The 17,715-nt window shown below is 37.2% G+C and overlaps 1 protein-coding gene across 2 annotated transcripts in view; it reads left to right on the forward strand.

Annotated features, from left to right (window-relative positions):
- Positions 1-10,097: 10,097 nt before the first annotated feature.
- MICU1 (mitochondrial calcium uptake 1) overlaps positions 10,098-17,715 on the forward strand; it is a 224,122-nt gene continuing 216,504 nt past the window's right edge. For both annotated transcript variants that reach the window (XM_058543221.1, XM_058543220.1), the window contains exon 1: positions 10,098-10,197. The gene's annotated coding sequence lies outside the window, so the exon portion shown is untranslated. The remainder of the gene's footprint in view (positions 10,198-17,715) is intronic.

The following is a 17,715-nucleotide window of genomic DNA, read 5'->3' on the forward strand; positions in this document are numbered from 1 at the left end:
AAGTAGAGACAGAAAGTAAAAGAAGGAAGAGGTCAATCATAGTTCATGGTTTATTAATATTTTTCCTCCTCCCAGCAGCAATACTATAACTTTGGTGTGCTTTTTATCTAGTGCAAAGGAAAGACAAATGGAAATAACAAACCTTGGGCATCCCCAAAGCCAACTGATACTAGACCTGATTTACTTACCTTGTGCCTCAAATACCACTCTACACCATGCTGGAAAGTTCTGAATTTCTTGAGTGCTTTTGTTTTGATTTCCTAAAAGAAAAAAATAAAGTCTTATTCACTTGGCTTTGGATAAAATTATATGATGTTCATCAAGAACAATGAAAGGCAGTTTGATTTGAGAAAAAAGGAGCAGTATCATTATAGTTTCTTGGCTTATTTTTAAGCCCCCTACCTTGGAAGATATCCAGCACTTAATTAAACAACTTTATCTACATTACATTGTTGACAATCAATATCAAATATCAAAATGATATTGAAATGTTGAAATATCAAAAGTGATACTTTTGTATTAGAGCAAAATAGTTCCCTTTTCTCCAGAGTGATTGTGAATTGTGACTCCAGGTTGATAGAGAAGTAAATGTGACCAAAATGTAAATATTAGATCGTAATTATTTTAAATGTTTTAAGGGATAAAAATTAGAGATTTTCCAGAGATAATGCTGCTCAGAGTGTGTGTGCAGTGTTTGTTTTCTATTATCTAATGAATGTATTTAAGTGCAAACACTTGTAAAGGACATCTTTTCATTCAATTAATATTTACCCGTTTTCCACAATGTTCCAGGTACTGTTCTAGGTTTTAGAACATTTGAAGATCCTTAAAAAGAGGAGATGACTCCCTGTTTGGCCCTAGAGACACCTTTAGCTCAGCTATTCTTAGAAAGTGACAGCCTACTGATTTTGACTCTTGATGAAGAATTTTACGTGTTATTAAATCCTGGAATATGTTTTTTCTTTCAGTCTTCTCTCTGTACTATTTTGCAAACTATGTCTAATAAATAGCAATTTAGACAACAATCTCCTAAGTGCTTTTTGAGAAGAGACACCACATCTGAAGAAATTCTAGAGAGAACAGAAAAAACAAGCAGGAGAAAATTATCAAAGAAATAAATCAATGATTTCCTAGAACCAAAGGACACAAGTCCCCTGATAAAGAACCTTCTGAGTGGCCAGCAGATTAAATAAGAAAAAGGCCCACAACAGGGCACATCACACACTGCGGTAAAAAAGAGAAGACCCTAAGAACTTTCAGAGAAAAAAACCCAAAAGATCAAGAATTAAAATTGCATCTCATTTCTCAAGACCAACACTGGAAGCTAGAAGACTGTGGTATGATGTCTTAAGAATCCTCAAGGAAAATTCTTTCTTTCTTTTTTTCTTCTTCTTTTTTTTTTTGGTGAGGATGATTGGCCCCGAGCTAACATCTGTTGTCAATCTTCCTCTTTTTGCTTGAGGAAGATTGTCACTGAGCTAACATCTGTACCAATCTTCCTCTATTTTCCATGTGGGACGCTGCCACAGCATGGCTTGATGAGTGGTCTGTAGGTCAGCACCCGGGATCTGAACCTGTGAACCCCAGACCGCTGAAGCGGAGCATGAGAACTTAAGCACTACGCCACTGGGCCGGCCCCAAGGAAAATTATTTATAATCTAGAGTTTTATACCTAGTCATACTATCAATTAAACATGCAGCTGGACTAAAGACAATTTCAGACAAACAAAATCTCAAAAATTTTGCATTCTTTCTTAGGAAGCTACCACCAAAAAAATATAAACTAAGAGAAAGGAAATGTTCATTGAAAGAGGGGAAAAAGCAAGAAAGAACATAAAAGGTCTAGGTACTAGGAGATCCACCACAGGAGAGAAGTGAAGGGGATTCCCAAATTGATAATGAAGGCAAGTTCATGGATGACGGCTATACAGGAGGCCAAGCAAACAAAAAGTAGAAATGGGTTTCCAAAAGACACAAAAATTGGAAATGATAGCTTCTCTGATGAGTTTGAACATATTAAGAGAAAATATACTCATTTACAATACATATTTATTGTGACCACCTTGAGTCACAAACATTACTACTCTCATGGAGCTTTCATGCTAGCAGAGGAAGTAAGATAATAAACATAATAAATAAATAAATTCTATATTAGAAGGCAATAAAAGATATGAAAAAAGAAAAAGTAAAGCAGGGTAAGGAAGATTAAGATTGCTCTAGGTGAAGAGGGGGATAAGGTGTGTATTACAATTTAAAATAGGATGGTGAGGCTAGACCTCATTGTAAAGTGACATTTCAGCCAAGACCTGAGGGTAATTAGGGAATTAGTCATGTGGCTATCTGGCAGAAGAAATTTCCAGGCAGAGGGAACTGCCAGTGGGAGTGGAGAAATGTGAGAGGGAGAGATGCCAGAGCAGCAGTAGGAAATGAGGTCAGAGAGGTACAGGGTGGGGGATATGTCATGTAGGGCCTGGTAGTTCACTGTAAGAACTGTCTTTTCTCTGAGGGAAATGGAGATCCATTTCCATGGAATGGAATGGATTGGCTTACATTTTAAAAGGATCACTCTGGTTGCCATGTGAGAATAGATTATAGGCAGATAAGAGTGGAAACAGGGATATGATAAGGAAGCAATTATCCTAATAATTCAGGCAAGAGATGTTAGTAGCACCGATTATAGCAGTACATCTCTTGAAGGCTTGAAAGAGGAATTAGTGATAGACACAGAAATCTAAGCAAAGTTAAGAAATGAGCCAATTATTAACTGTAGGAAAAACAGAAATGGTATAAGGAAAGGTAATCATAATAGTCCACATGACTCAGTTGTGAATAACGTTTCTATAGTCATAATCATGTAAACACAAAATGTTAGTTTAACCAAATACTATCATATGGTTATATTGGGAGAGGATGTGGTGAGAGTATGGCTAATTTCTCTAACATTAAGAGTTCCTACATATCACTTTAACAAAAATCAACCCAATAGGAAAATGTGCAAAGGATATAAACAGACAGTTCAAAGGGGAAAAAAAGGACAAATGGCCTTAAACTTACTAAAAGAAGTTCAACTTCCCTAAAAATAAAAGAAAGGAAAATTCAAACTACACTGAGATGTCACTTTCTACCTATTCAGATTGGCAAAGATCCAGAAGTTTGATAATATTTTTTGTTGTGGAGGATATGGGTAAACAGGCATTCTCATACATTGCTGGTGGGAGTATAAATTGGTATGGCAATTTGGCAAAATCTACCAATGTTACAAAATGTAGATACCTTTTTGGGTTGGACATGGAGATAGGCCACCCAGATATCCCCCTTCAAGGAAGGTCTTGTTGTCCTAGCTGCTGGAAGTTCTGTCAGCAGACAATCTTCAATTGTCAGCCCCTTTAAGTTTTGCCTCAGCTCCAAAGAGCTGCCTCACCCAAGGTCAATGCCTTCCTGGGGTGGCCCACATCCAGGGACTGATAGAGAACGGGGTATAAAGGCCCAGCCATTTCCACCCAATGTGGGCTGATTCTGATAGGTCATTTCAGCTCCACAGCTTCCCTCTGGGTTGGCTGAGGCTACACGGCAAGCAAGCCTCAAAGCTCAGCTTCTCCTTCCGCTCAATCCCACTTCCTCTTTCTCCTTTCCACAGTGGTTGAACCCAAGGGCACTCCCTAATAAACCTGAACTCTAAATTTCTGACCCAGAGTCTGCTTCCCATAAAACTTAACCTGTCAAACGTTTGACCCACAACTCCACCTCTGGGAATTTATTCTATAAATCACTCACATATAAGCAAAATGATGTATATTCATAGTTAATCATAGCAGATTATTTGTAAGAGCAAAAGTTGGAAACATCCTAAATGTCTGATTAAATAAATCAGGTGCTTGATTAAATAAAGGCATGTCTATACAATGGAATACCATGTAGCTATATAAAAAACTGAGGAAGCTCTTTATATAATGATATGAAAATATCCTCAAAGTGCGCATGTGTGTTTATTTGTATATGCGGGAGGGATGCATAAAAGCTAATGTCATTTGTTGCCTATCAGTAGATTTGGGTGTCTCAGGGACAGAGGTAGAAGGGAGATTTTTTCATAGTATACACCGTTGTACTTTTAGAATTTTAAACCATGTGAATGTGTTACATAATGATTAGAAAAATTTTTTACTAGCTGAATTATTTGACTTTTAAAACTATATATAAAAAACTACATACACACAGCTTTCATAAAATAAAAATTAGATTTAAAAGAAATAAAAGAACAAGCTGCACAGAATGATTCTCATTTTTTAAAAAACTGTATACACATACATATAGACACATTGACAGAAGCACAGAAAAAAGTCTAGAAGGATACAAAAACTTAACACTGGTTATCTTTGTGGGTAACATTAGAGTGGAAAGGAGGACTTATTTTTTATTTCACACGCTTCTCAGTTTGAATTTAAGGGCATGCATACCTTTGTAATTAGAAAATAACATTTAAAAATTGTGAGACAGGGCCAGCCCTGTGGCTTAGCGGTTAAGGGCTCATGCTCCGCTACTGGTGGCCCGGGTTCGGATCCTGGGTGTGCACCGACCCACCGCTTGTCTGGCCATGCTGAGGCCGCGTCCCACGTACAGCAACTAGAAGGATGTGCAACTGTGACGTACAACTATCTACTGGGGCTTTGGGGGAAAAAGAGGAGGAGGATTGGGAATAGATTTTAGTGCAGAGCCGGTCTTTCTCAGCAAAAAGAGGATTAGCACGGATATTAGCTCAGGGCTGATCTTCCTCACAAAAAATAAATAAATAAATAAAAATAAAAATTGTGAGACAAACTAAAATTAAAAAATAGGAAAAAACCCAAATTACCAATTATTTTAGAGGAAACTTTATTTATTTATTTTTTGTGAGGAAGATCAGCCCTAAGCTAACATCCATGCCAATTCTCCTCTTTTTTTTGCTGAAGAAGACTGGCCCTGGGCTAACATCCGTGTCCATCTTCCTCCATTTTATATGGGATGCCGCCACAGCATGGCCTGACAAGCAGTGTGTTGGTGCACGTCCGGGATCCAAACCCCGGCCGCCAGCAGCAGAGCGCGAGCACTTAACTGCTACACTACGGGGCCAGCCCAAGGAAACTTTATTTTTATTTTTTTTGCTGAGGAAGATTCGCCCTGAGATAACATCTGTGCCAATCTTTAGAGGAAACTTTAGATGATGCTTAAAGGAAGTTGAAAAGCTAATTGTCTAAAATAATTTAAGGAAATTGGAACAAGTGTACTAACTTTGCTTTTTCTCCCTTGTTTAATCATGATTCATCTGAATAATTGGCTCAATTAGTCAATTTTTAAAACATTTAGAATCAAATTTTAGTTGCAAATATAAAAAGTTCCTGTGACTGGGATTAGGAAATTTTTTGGCCTTTTGTAAATTCAGTTGCTTTTCTTCTTATCGGCAGTATATAATCAACTAAGATTTTAAAATATAACTACCATCTGACTAATAATAATAGTGGAAATAAAATGACTAAATAAATTAAAAGATTCATGATGAATGTTCTTGCCCATTTTGGAATGAAGTCTGAGAGAGATTGGAGAGCCCTTAAAATATTTCTTTTTAAAAACAATTTAAACTTATAGGAAAATTGCAAAAATAGAACAGAAAACTCCTGAATATCATTTATTCAAGTTCACCAATTTTTAACATTTTGCTGCATTTGCTTTATCATTCTCTCTCTCTAGATATTTTGATTTATTTTTTCTGAACCGTTTGAGAATAGATTGCATACATCATGCCCCTTTACCTCTTCATACATTAGTGTGTATTTACTAAGAAAAAGGTATTCCTCTATATAATCATCACACAGTTATCAAATGTGGGAGCTACTTTTATCTAATCTGTGGTCCATATTCCAATTTTGTCACCTGTTCCAATAAATCTTTTATAGCATTTCCTCCACTATAGTACAAGTTCTAGTTTAGGATCATGCACCAACTTTAGTTGTCAAGTCTTTTGAGTCCGTTTTAATATAGAACAATTAATTCCTCAGCCTTTTTCTTTTCTTTTCTTTTTTTTTTTTTGGTCTTTCATGATGGTTATTTCATAGAATGATCCTCAATATGGGTTTGATTGATGTTTCCTCATGATTAGATTTAAGTGATATTATGTCCTTCTCAGTTATCACATCTGGAAGCACATGATCACCGATCAAAGTGTTGCCTAGTTTCTCCACTGTATACTGACTATTTTCACCTTTCAACAAATGCACAATCTGTGGAGGGATACTTGAAAACATGAAAATATGCTGCTTCTCATCAAGCTTTCCCCTCTGGATTTAGAATCCATTGATAATGTTTCCCCAAACCAACCTTTTCTATGATACTTCGAAAATGGTGATTTTCCAACTCTACCGTTCTCTGTATTTATCAGTGGGTTTTCCTTTTCCCCTCATTTCCCTCCCTGTCTCTCACTAATGTTTCTTATTTTATTCAACGGATCATAATTCATTATTGTTCTTATTTTGATACTCTAGTTATCCCAGATTTGGCTAAATGAGAGGCCCTTCAAGCTGGCTCCTGTTGACATGCCCCCATTTTTTATTTCAGGCACAACAAGATGTTCCAGGTCATCTTGTACTGCCTTGCTTTATCTGTGAAATCAGCTGTTTCTCCAAGAAGCCCTGGTTCCTTTTCATGGAGAAAGGTATTTAGAAATCAAGATCTGGGCAGGGAGCTTTTAATTTTGAAGTTAGTTTTAATTATAAAATCAAAAGGCATGTATATCAATTTTTATAAATCATCATATTTATGGCTGATTTAGCTATTTCCTTGTTTCCCCCTTGTAGTGAGAAAGAAGGAAATTTTAAGCTCGTTTTTTGGATTTTTCCTTTCAACTTGAATATAATTAATTCCGGCTACAATTATTAGCAAAGAACACTCACTGCAACAGCAACTGTGGATCATAAGTCTTTAGGTAGCTACTCAAACATAATAGAAATTTGCAATGAAAGACTGCATAGGTTTTGAAATACTACAACGTAATCGTGGAACACTGAAGATAAGTGTAACGGAACATAGGACATCTCATATAATTCACTTTAAAGAAATTGAATCAAAGCTCTATAAAATAACACTTTTTGCAGTCAGATGCTTGTTGCAAGAGATGTTTTGCTTTTTACAGTGGTGTGATATGTTGGAAACTGCTGTGGTAACAACTCACATTATTATTTTTATGTGATAAAGACAGATGAACTATAATATGTTTGAAATAAGTACAGCAATTTCTATTTTAACTGAATCGAATTAAATATGTACTCATCTCTTGATAACACAGATCTTACAACAATGATATATTTTTGAAATATTGAAGATGAAATAAAAAGATCATATTTTGTGTGATAGCACTAGGGGCAAAGAACAAATCCATTTCTTTGTTGCACGTACTTCGTATACATTCCCAAACCCATCATTACATGGGAATCACCTGGTCACTTTTTAAAAGTCCAAATACCTGAGCACCACCCTGGTCCACTTAAACAGCATATTTCATGATCCAGAACTCTGTATTTTGTAAATCTCCCAAGATGATTCTGAGACATTTGATCATCAAACTGACTTGGCAACTATTGAACATGGCAAAAAATACATTTATACCAGGGTATGTCTCATTATATATAAATTGGCCCAAGGGCAGGTACTATGGTTATAAATTTTTATAAGCCCAGCACCTATTATGAGTCTTGCATATAGCAGGCATTCAATACATGCTTATGAAAAGAATTTTGACTTAAAATTTTATTGGAGTCTTAATACTGGCTTATGAAGGGGATACAAACCCACTTTAGTGATATTATATATTCATGTGACAGGAACCACCTTGCACAGCAGCCTGAAAGACAATATTGGATTGGTGGACTGATTTTTAATGCAGAGTGTAGTTGTGTTCAGTTATGACCCTGAATTCCACTAATTTACTCTATGATCCTGAAAAATGAAGAAAGAATACTCATATTTATAAGATTGGTCTCGTCTGTAAACTGTCTCTGTCTTTTACTCTTTCCACTAAACGTTCTACTTGATGCCAAAATGGTTAGACAAAAAATACAATAGTAGCTAACATTTGTTTGGTTTAAAATGATGGTTCTGAAAGTGGTGGTCCAAGGACTTCTGGGGGTTTCTGAAACCCTTCCTGGTGATCCATAAGGTCAAGACTTTTTTCCTAATAATAATAAGCTGTTATTTGCCTTTATTAATCTCATTTTCTGACTGTACCGTGAAGTTTTCCAGTTCACATGATGTATGATATTGCAACAGATCAATGAAGAAAAGACATGAGAATCAGCTGTCTCCTAGAAGCTAGACATTAAAGAAATTTACAAGAATGTAAAACCAGGCTGCTCCTTTTTTCTTTTTTGGAAAATATAGTTATTGTTCATAAAAATATGTTATTTATGTCAACATATACTGGGTTCATTTTTTTAATGACTAAATAAACATTTAAAAATTTCAGTTTTAATTTCTAATATGGTAAGTGTTGATAGGTATGACACACATTAACAAAAGTTGTTTGTGGTCTTCAATAATTTTGAAGAGTGTAAAAATGTCCTGAAGCTAAAAAGTTTGAGAACCAATGATTTATGTTTTTATATGCTATTTAATAATTAGCTCAACTGGTTAGTTTTATATAGACAAATATTGCCTAAAATCAGAATTGAATTTCACTAATTCTTAAAAATTGATTTTTGCTCAACATTTATGTACTGATGATTTAACTTTCTTTTTTTCTGTGCTCTGAGAAACAGTTGACTTATCTACTATTTAAGAGTCTATGAGCCTCCAAAGTGTTCCATAGAAATCTATTACACAACTTGAAATTCCCATTATCAGAGTTAATGGACATGCTGCCTGGGAAGGATACCATGCTAAGTGCTTAGTAATAAATGGGGTATGATTTCTTTATCAGATTTCTCATTTAACCCAGAACAGGCTCTAAATGGAAAAAGACACAGAAAAGGTACCTTTTGATAGCTAAGAAGCAAAGCAGCAAAGACTCCTAATTCCTGTGGCAAGTAGATACAGAGGAGAACAGATTGAAGAATACTGCTTAAGAGTCTAGACTTTGGTGTTCTTCTGCTCAGGTCTGTGTCCCAGCTACAGAATTTACTGCATTACGTTAGGGGTCTTAGCCTGCCTCTCCACCTGCAATCTAATAAAAACAGTATCCATCCCACAGAGGGGTTGTAAACAAACACTGGGTTGTATGTGAAGTGCTAGCACAGTGGCATAAACACAATCTGTTGCTTTTAGGTTAGTGGGGAGGGAGGGTCCTCTGAGAAGAAATGGAGAAAATAGTTGTTTTTCCTACTTCACAATTTAGCCCACTGATAGTTGTCTGCCTCCTTTTGTTTTCACGGTTGTAGCCTTTCAACAGCTCTGCTGAGGAAATTCTTGAAGAGGAAATTTTTATTTGAAAGTTCTCTGCTATCATAATCAAAATATTTTCATTTTATTTCCATAGCAGGAGAGACGATCCTTCTCCATCCCCACTTCTGACGGCAACATCTTCGGAGAAAAACATGTTATTAGTATCTTAGGGATTAAATTCTCCAACAGTATTAGTTTGCAAAGAGAACAGTTCAAAAACGCACAGAGTAGAGAAGTGGTGACGTTTCTAAATTCAAAGAAGCTTCAAGGTCAGGAAACGGAAATTCTACCAGAAGCCTAAACCTAAATGCAGTTCCAAAGGAACAATTTCCAACTCACAGTAGCCCAGTTTTCTTTCACTGACTCCTTTTTGCTTAGCCAACACTAAACGGGTACCAATGAGGTGGCAGCAGGCACAGTAGAGCTCCTGACAGGCTCCTATACCCCTTGGGTGGGGTGAGGGCTGGAGGTGGGGTGAAGCACCAGAGGAAAAGCCCGAGAGCTTCTGGGAGCACTCCGGCTTTCCCGCCTAAACACTGAGGCAGCGGGGCCCCAGACCGGGGCGGAGCCTGAGGCCGGGGCGGGGCAGGTTGCTTTCCTGGCCCCGCCCCACTCCCTTTTCCTCGTGCCCCTCCCGCATGCACTTCGTCACGATCCCGACAGGCCCAGCGGCTAAAAGAGTCACGTGAGGGTGGGCGGTGGAGGTGGAGGCTGTGTCTGCTGTTTTTTCGTCTCCATGGTTGTCGGAGGTGGGCGGTTTTGGCCCAGAAGCCGCTGAAGCTCGAGCGTGGACGGGTGAGTCCTGCAGTCTAAAGCGTGTGAAGAGAGAGCCATTTAGGGAAGTCGAAAGGGAAGGGGACGAAACAGCTTTAGCGACCTGACGTTTGTCGGCTCTGGGCTCCGGCGACTTCTCAGGTCTGGCGGGACAGCTGTCTTCCCTGATGCGCTCAGCTCAGGGGTCTGAGAGGAGTCCTTAGTCCTGTCTGCTTCCTGTTCTCCGCTTTCCTTCACCTCACTCTGTCTCTTTTCCCTGTCCGGGAGAACTTCTCCCAATGCCGAGTTCCCAACTGCAGGGTTGTCTTGGGCGCCGACGTCCTTCTCACAGGCGACCAGGAGACACAGGTAAACTTGCCTGGTTCCCCTGGGACTTGTGGATGTGATTGGAAGTGGGTAGTGGAGTTTACAGTTAGATCTCTGATGGGGAGAAGTATGAATCATTGAAACGAAAAAAGAAGTGGAAAATCAATAGGGACCCGAAGGAGCAAAACAAAAGGCAGGCTTCTTGGACGTTCAGCTTTGATCTTTTCCAGTGTCTTCCCGTTCTCATTCTCTCATTCCTTCCTGGCCCGCCATACGATGCTTTGACAATGAGCCGGGTGTTATTGACTCTGTGTGAATGTTGGGAGAAAAGTTTAAAACGGACTGTTCTTTAAGTTACTATCTCTGTAATCTTATGGTTTATAGTTTCTTTACCTTCCCTTTCAGATCCCTAAAAAGTATTGTAGGTATTTGTAAATATCAGTAGAATAACCATTTTATAGCTAAGGGACTAGAGTAAAATGTTTTATTCTCCCTGTGGTACCTGGAAAGACCCATTTTCTTTCTGTTATTTTATAAATAGATGTGTCTGTCACAGTTTTTGGGGTAGTTTCTTGGATATATCTTTGTTTATGTTAAAGCAGCCCTTTGGGTCACATGTGCGAGTGACCTAGCAGTAGAAGGAGTTTGCACATAAAGTGAAACAGTTAGAGGTTGATAGCAGTAGAGAGTTTAGGTTTCATTAAACCGTATGACAGATTAATAAAATGTCAGCATCTTGAGACAGGTGTTGGCCAGGATGACCAACCCGCTGTCTTTCTGGTGTTGGACAAGGTAATGAACTTATTGAATATCGCCTTATCCTAAAAACTTTTTAGAACCTACTGCCACTTGTCTGTGAGAAGGTGGTTCTGCCTACTGTTACTCTATCATCACCCTTGATAGGTGATTATCTCTTCCACTTAAGAACGTCACTCTGGCCCCTAATTATGTCAAGAAAGTGTCATTGACACCTTCTAAGTGTCCTTACGGAAGGATTATAAAACACAAAGTAACACTGACAAAAAGCAAAGATTCAGGAGTGGGTTGTGTGCCTGGGGAGAAAGGGAAAGAGTGATAGAAACTGTAAAAGCAAGAGAGCAAAAGCGTGTATTGCTGTCTTCTTTTATAATTTATCCAACATTTACTATATTCAGTAGACTTTTTACATTCCCAAGGGGTGCATTTTGAGACTGACTTTCCTATATTTAAGAATAAAACAATGGTATATAATTTCTTTCATTATGCAATATTATGTAAAATAATTGTTACTTAAGGATTTAACTACCCTTTGGATCTTACTCAGAATTATAGAACTAAAGGAATTATTATAGGACTGAAGTAATTGATAAAGTTATTAAACCTGATTTGGCCACTTTTAATCTTTGGTTTTACCTCTTAAACAATTTTAACAGTGGCTGCAACGCTGAACATTAACCGGTATTTTTCCGTATAGAGTTAATATATCCCTTTGTAAAAGAATCAATTTTTAAAAAAAGTTTACTCACAACGTTTTTCCCCCACTCAAAGCGAAAATAGCTTGATTTTGTGCCGTTGATTTTTTAAATAGATATTCTACTCACTTTGGTAAATTAAAAGAAAATTGTTAATGCTTTTAAGACATTAAATATTGATATCTGAGCATATATGAGAAGAAAACACAGGGGCAGTATATTTTTGTGTTTTATATGTCCTATTATAAAAGTAATATGTAAAAAGAAAAAATAATATGTGCTTATTTTTGAAAAATGGAAACATTATAGAAAATATAACATTGAAAGTGGAATTCCTAATTTATTTTTTCCCTGCCACCAGGTAACCACTACTTACTCTTGCATATTTGGAAATCAATGTGGAAAAGTAAAGAGTCTAGAGTCAGACTTCTTGGGAAAGATGGTACTAATAGCACTAGGCTTACGTGCTACATACAACCTTAGAAATGCCAGCAGAGAGAGAACTTCCCTTTCTCTATGATTCCAGCAAACCACTGTATGGGAGTCTCATTGGCTTGACTTGGGTCATTGCCCATCCTAGAGGCAATCTCTGTGGCCAGAGTGATGGAATGCTTTGTGGCTGGGATTGGATCTTGTTCCCACCTTGGAATGAGGCCTAGAGGGATACAGTTTCAAATCACGTGAATTAAGGATAGGTGACATAAAGTTCCTAAAGGAAAATTGAAGTGTCATTTCCTGAAGAAGGGAGAAAGGTTGCTGGATGGGCAAAAACAACAGATATTCACTAAAATAATTTTACGTGTATTTGTTTTTTTAATTAAGAGAACTTGCTTTCCTTCCCCAATATAAATTAATTGTATTTTACAGTTTGTATGTTGATTTTTCCTTTTTTTATGTCTATTATTTTGTTAACTTATAGAACTTGAAATTTAAACTCTTCAAGTGCATATATTTGTACTGTTATTACATGTATAGTACCTACTCTGGAGTATTCAGACTTTCTAACTTTAAGTATATTGAATAGGGACCGGCCCTGTGGCTTAGCGGTTGGGTGTGTGCACTCCTCTACTCGCGGCCCGGGTTCGGATCTCGGGCGCCCACCGATACACCGCTTCTCTGGCCATGCTGAGGCGGCGTCCCACATACAGCAACTATAAGGGTGTGCAACTATGACGTACATCTACTGGGGCTTTGGGGAAAAAAAAAAAAAGGAGGAGGATTGGCAATAGATGTTAGCTCAGAGCTGGTCTTCCTTAGCAAAAAGAGGAGGATTAGCATGGATGTTAGCTCAGGGCTGATCTTCCTCAAAAAATAAATAAATAAATAAATATATTGAATATTTGGCCAGTTTCTTAAAATTGATTATAGATAAATGTTTAAGGGTATGTAGTCAATATGATTAAATGCTTGATTCTGTTAATTATTCTGTGTTTAAAAATCTATTAGTGTAGAAATCACTTCGTTTTGAGCATTGTGTGAAAAAATAAATCACTATAATTGTCACTAATTGCTCTCACTAGGTGTTAACTTTAAAACTATAGTTAACGTTAATGTCTGGTTTTCTATCTTTATGGATTATTCTGATGGTTCATTATATTTTAAGAGAAAATATAATTGAAGCAACAGTATTAGCTCCATTGTCTTGTTTTCATTTAAAAGAAATGTTAGCAGCTCAATTCAATGGACATTTGACCTTTAATTGCTACCATTGGTGACATAGGCTTTAGTTTAAACAGATCTAATTCTAAAATCCGACTCCATCATTTCTTGACGTTGAGCAAGTTACTTAATCTCTCTAAATTTGAGTTTATTCCATTTGCAAAATAGAAATGATAATACCGGGCCGGCCCCGTGGCTTAGCGGTTAAGTGCTCAAGCTCCGCTGCTGGCGGCTCGGGTTCGCATCCCGGGTGCGCACTGACGCACCGCTTCTCCGGCCATGCTGAGGCCGAGTCCCATGTGCAGCAACTAGAAGGATGTGAAACTATGATGTACAACTATCTACTGGGGCTTTGGGGGAAAAAAATAAATAAATAAAGTTATATAAAAAAAAAAGAAATGATAATACTTACCTCATAAGGGTCTTGTGAGGATTAATTTAATTAATGTATTCCAAGTGCCTGGAATGTAGTAGGTTCTTATTAAATGTAATTGCTAATATTAATAATAACAAAAATAATGTCTAAAAGTATTTTATTTTCCCAATTTCAGAATGTTTAGCCCCGGGAAGTTTAAAATATATTGGTGTATGAGGAGTTAGCTAGATTGTGTGCTTCATTCACTTTGTCTTCATTTTAGCAGGTTTTTAAATTCCATGTTGCATATATAGCAAGAAACTAGAAAACTTTGTTTAAACTACATAATTACTAGTGAACTGCCCAAGTATTTAGGCAACTGAAGATTGCCTAATCCAAATGTGATAGCTGCCAGGCTGAGGGAATGTATTGAGAGAATTTTACACAAACTCTGAGCTCAGTAAAGTTTAATATTAAGTGGAAGACAGCACGTTCCATCACTATACAAGGGGAACTAGGCGTTGAGCACCGTGGAAGTTTAGCTCAGAAATTTATGGTGACTTTTGGTAATAGGCAGAATGATAAAAGTAGATTTGTCTTTATTTTTAAGGATAAGTTCGGGGTAATATTCCTGTGAAGAAATAATGTTTTGAGACTATGATATGCTGCACACCTGTGGGTGGAAGAGATAACAGTTTAGAATGTTGCTTGAAAAACCAAAAAAGGCAACAACTGTGAGAAGTGATTGATGTTAAATATAATTAATGATCTGGCTTTGAGAATTTAAATATTGGCACATTGAGAGGACAGGTGTTTTAGCACTGTTTGTGAAAAAAGAAACAGCTAGAAATGTATTAATTTTTTTCCCACCAAACTAATAGAGTAATCATTTTTTATTATTAATTAATTTATTTATTTTGTGAGGAAGACCAGCCCTGAGCTAGCATCCGATGCCAGTCCTCCTCTTTTTGCTGAGGAAGATTGGCCCTGGGCTAACATCTGTGCCCATCTTCCTGCACTTTGTGTGGGACGCCGCCACAGCATGGCCTGACAAGCAGTGCGTTGGTGCGTGCCCAGGATCCGAACCCGGGCCACCAGCAGGGGAGTGCGCGCACTTAACCGCTACGCCATGGGGCCCGCCCCAGAAACAAATCTTATTCATCATCATATCCTGAGCACTCAACAGAGTGCCTGTCATATATACAAGCTCAGAACACGGTGAACAGAGGAGTAAATAAGATATTTCATCTGCTTTAAAAATCAGAATAGAAATAGAATATAATCTAATATATTAAGAGTGTACTCTCTAACATTTATCGGTCTGATGCATTCAGAGAACTTACTTGGCCACATCTAGAAAATTCCATCCACACATTCTACCACACATCAATAAACATGTTTTATCTCTCTAATATTACCAAGGTGCTGGAGAGAGAGAGGAAAAACGTATTCCATTCATCAAGGAGCTCACAGTGGTAGAGACAAAAGTGAATTGATAATTACAACTTAAATTTATGCTAATTAAAATTAAAAATTCAGTTTACAGCTTCACTAGATACATTTCAAGTGCTCAATGGCCACATATGGCTAATGGTTACTGTATTGAACAGTGCAGATATAAAACGTTTCTATCATCACAACATATCTGTTTGACAGAGCTGTTGTAGAAGATTATAAATACACTTGAATCCACATTCTCTAGTTTCAGATGATAGTTTTCATTTCAATCATGTTCCTGTCCTTGTTCAAATAAAACTTGCTTTTAGATTTGGAAATTGTATTTTTTAAAATTATGAAGTGGATTCTATTGTAATATATTTCAAATAAAGCAGTATTGCTAACTTTCTCAGGTTTTGATCTGTGATAACTTTTTTTTTTTTTTTGCTGAGGAAGATTGGCCCTGAGCTAACTTCCGTTGCCAATCCTCCTCTTTTTGCTTGAGGAAGATGGGTCCCTGAGCTAACACCTGTGCCAGTATTCCTCTACTTTTTTTGTATATGGGATGCCACTACAGCATGGCTTGATGAGTGGGGCATAGGTCTGGGCCTGGGATCCAAACCCATGAACCCTGGGCCTCCGAAGCGGAGTGCACAAACTTAACCACTATGCCACTGGGCCAGCCCCTGTGATAACTTTTAAATTAAGTAGTTTCAGATTTTGATTTTCAACTTCAGCATTGATATCATCTGACTTTCTATCGTAATAATTCCTGAGATAGTAATGGGGCATAATGGTTAAGAGCAATAGCTTTGGGATCAGAGAAACCTTTCTCTGCCATCTACTGGCTGTGACCTTAGGCAAATTTCTTAAAAGCATTGAGCTTTGGTGTCCTTTTCAGTAAAATAGAATTAATAATAATACCTCAAGGGTTATTGAGGATTAAATAAGATAATGGGTATCAAGCATTTAGCATAGTACCACTGACAGAGTAGTGTTCGTTAAATGCTAGCATTAAAGAGAATTTGAAAAACCACTTGTTTAAAAGAAAAAAATGTTTTTGAGAAAGTTGGGGAAATTGGAGTATGGAGTGGGTATTAGATCATACCAAGGAATTATTGTTAAATTTATTAAGTGTAACAGTGACATGATTATGTAGAAAGACAGTCCGTATTTTTGGAGAGAGATGCTAAAATATATAGCAGTGAAATGATACAATGTCTGAGAGTCGGTTTAAAATAATTCGCAAAGACCGTGAGGAATAATAGGGACAGAAAAATTGGTCTTCCATTTCTGGTGAAGAAGGAATAACAGGGACCATATTTACCCTCTTGCCTGAAACAGCTAAAAAGGCAGACAAATACACAAAATAGTGGTTTCCTGAATTTTGGACATTGTCCAGCAAAGGAGAGTGATCCCTGAGAGATGGGAAATGGAGTGAGCCCCGTGATTGCTCTGGCTTGCTGCCTAAAGAGAGTTTCCCAGCTGCAGAGCAGGGAGGGGGAACCCAGGCAGAATGCTGTGGTCTCCCTAAATTGGGAGAGTCTGGGGAGGCCAAGGCGGCTGGAGTTTGCAGAGATGACTAATAATGTTGAGCATCTTTTCATGTGCTGATTGGCCATTTCTATATCTTCTTTGGAGACATGTCTATTCAAGTCCTTTGAATTGGATTGCTTTTTTTTCTTATTGGACTAGGTAGGTTTTGAGTCTCTTAGAAATGGCAGAGTGATTCCATGGATTTGAAATGGTATTTAGGTTAGAAGAAAAGGGACAAAAATGTCCATTTCCTTGATTAGAATAGGAAGGATAGATAATAGGTAAGTTTATGATTAGAGTCTTACTTTGCATTTTAATTAAATGTTTACATTAAAAGGAAGATACTTAGGTGTTATCTTCAATGAAATTTATATTACATAATAGAATTTTTATTTAAATTATTACTATCAGTAGCATCTTGTTATGTTACCTTCCAAACAAACATTTGTTCATACTTTACTGTGTGTTAGGCACTGTGCTCAGCTTTTTACAAGCATTTTCTCATTTAATCCTCCTCATAGTCGTTGGCAGCAAGTGTTATTATCCCTGTTTTATGGAAGCACAAAGTTGCCAAGTCAGGAATCAAACATGGGTCTGACTAACTTCAAAATTAATGGCCAGTAAGGGGTCAAGTTGGTAAGGTCTAATTAATTAATTAATTAGATTACCTTGAGTAAGACACTTAACTTGCTTGGCCTTGGAACAAAACAACAAAACAAAATATATAACAACAATACAAACTTATCTACATGTTCAGTAGAACTTTAATTTGTGATATTTTAATTTTACTTTAAT

The sequence above is a fragment of the Diceros bicornis genome, chromosome 6, assembly GCF_020826845.1.
Source record: "Diceros bicornis minor isolate mBicDic1 chromosome 6, mDicBic1.mat.cur, whole genome shotgun sequence".
In the NCBI taxonomy this organism is placed as follows: Eukaryota; Metazoa; Chordata; class Mammalia; order Perissodactyla; family Rhinocerotidae; genus Diceros; species Diceros bicornis.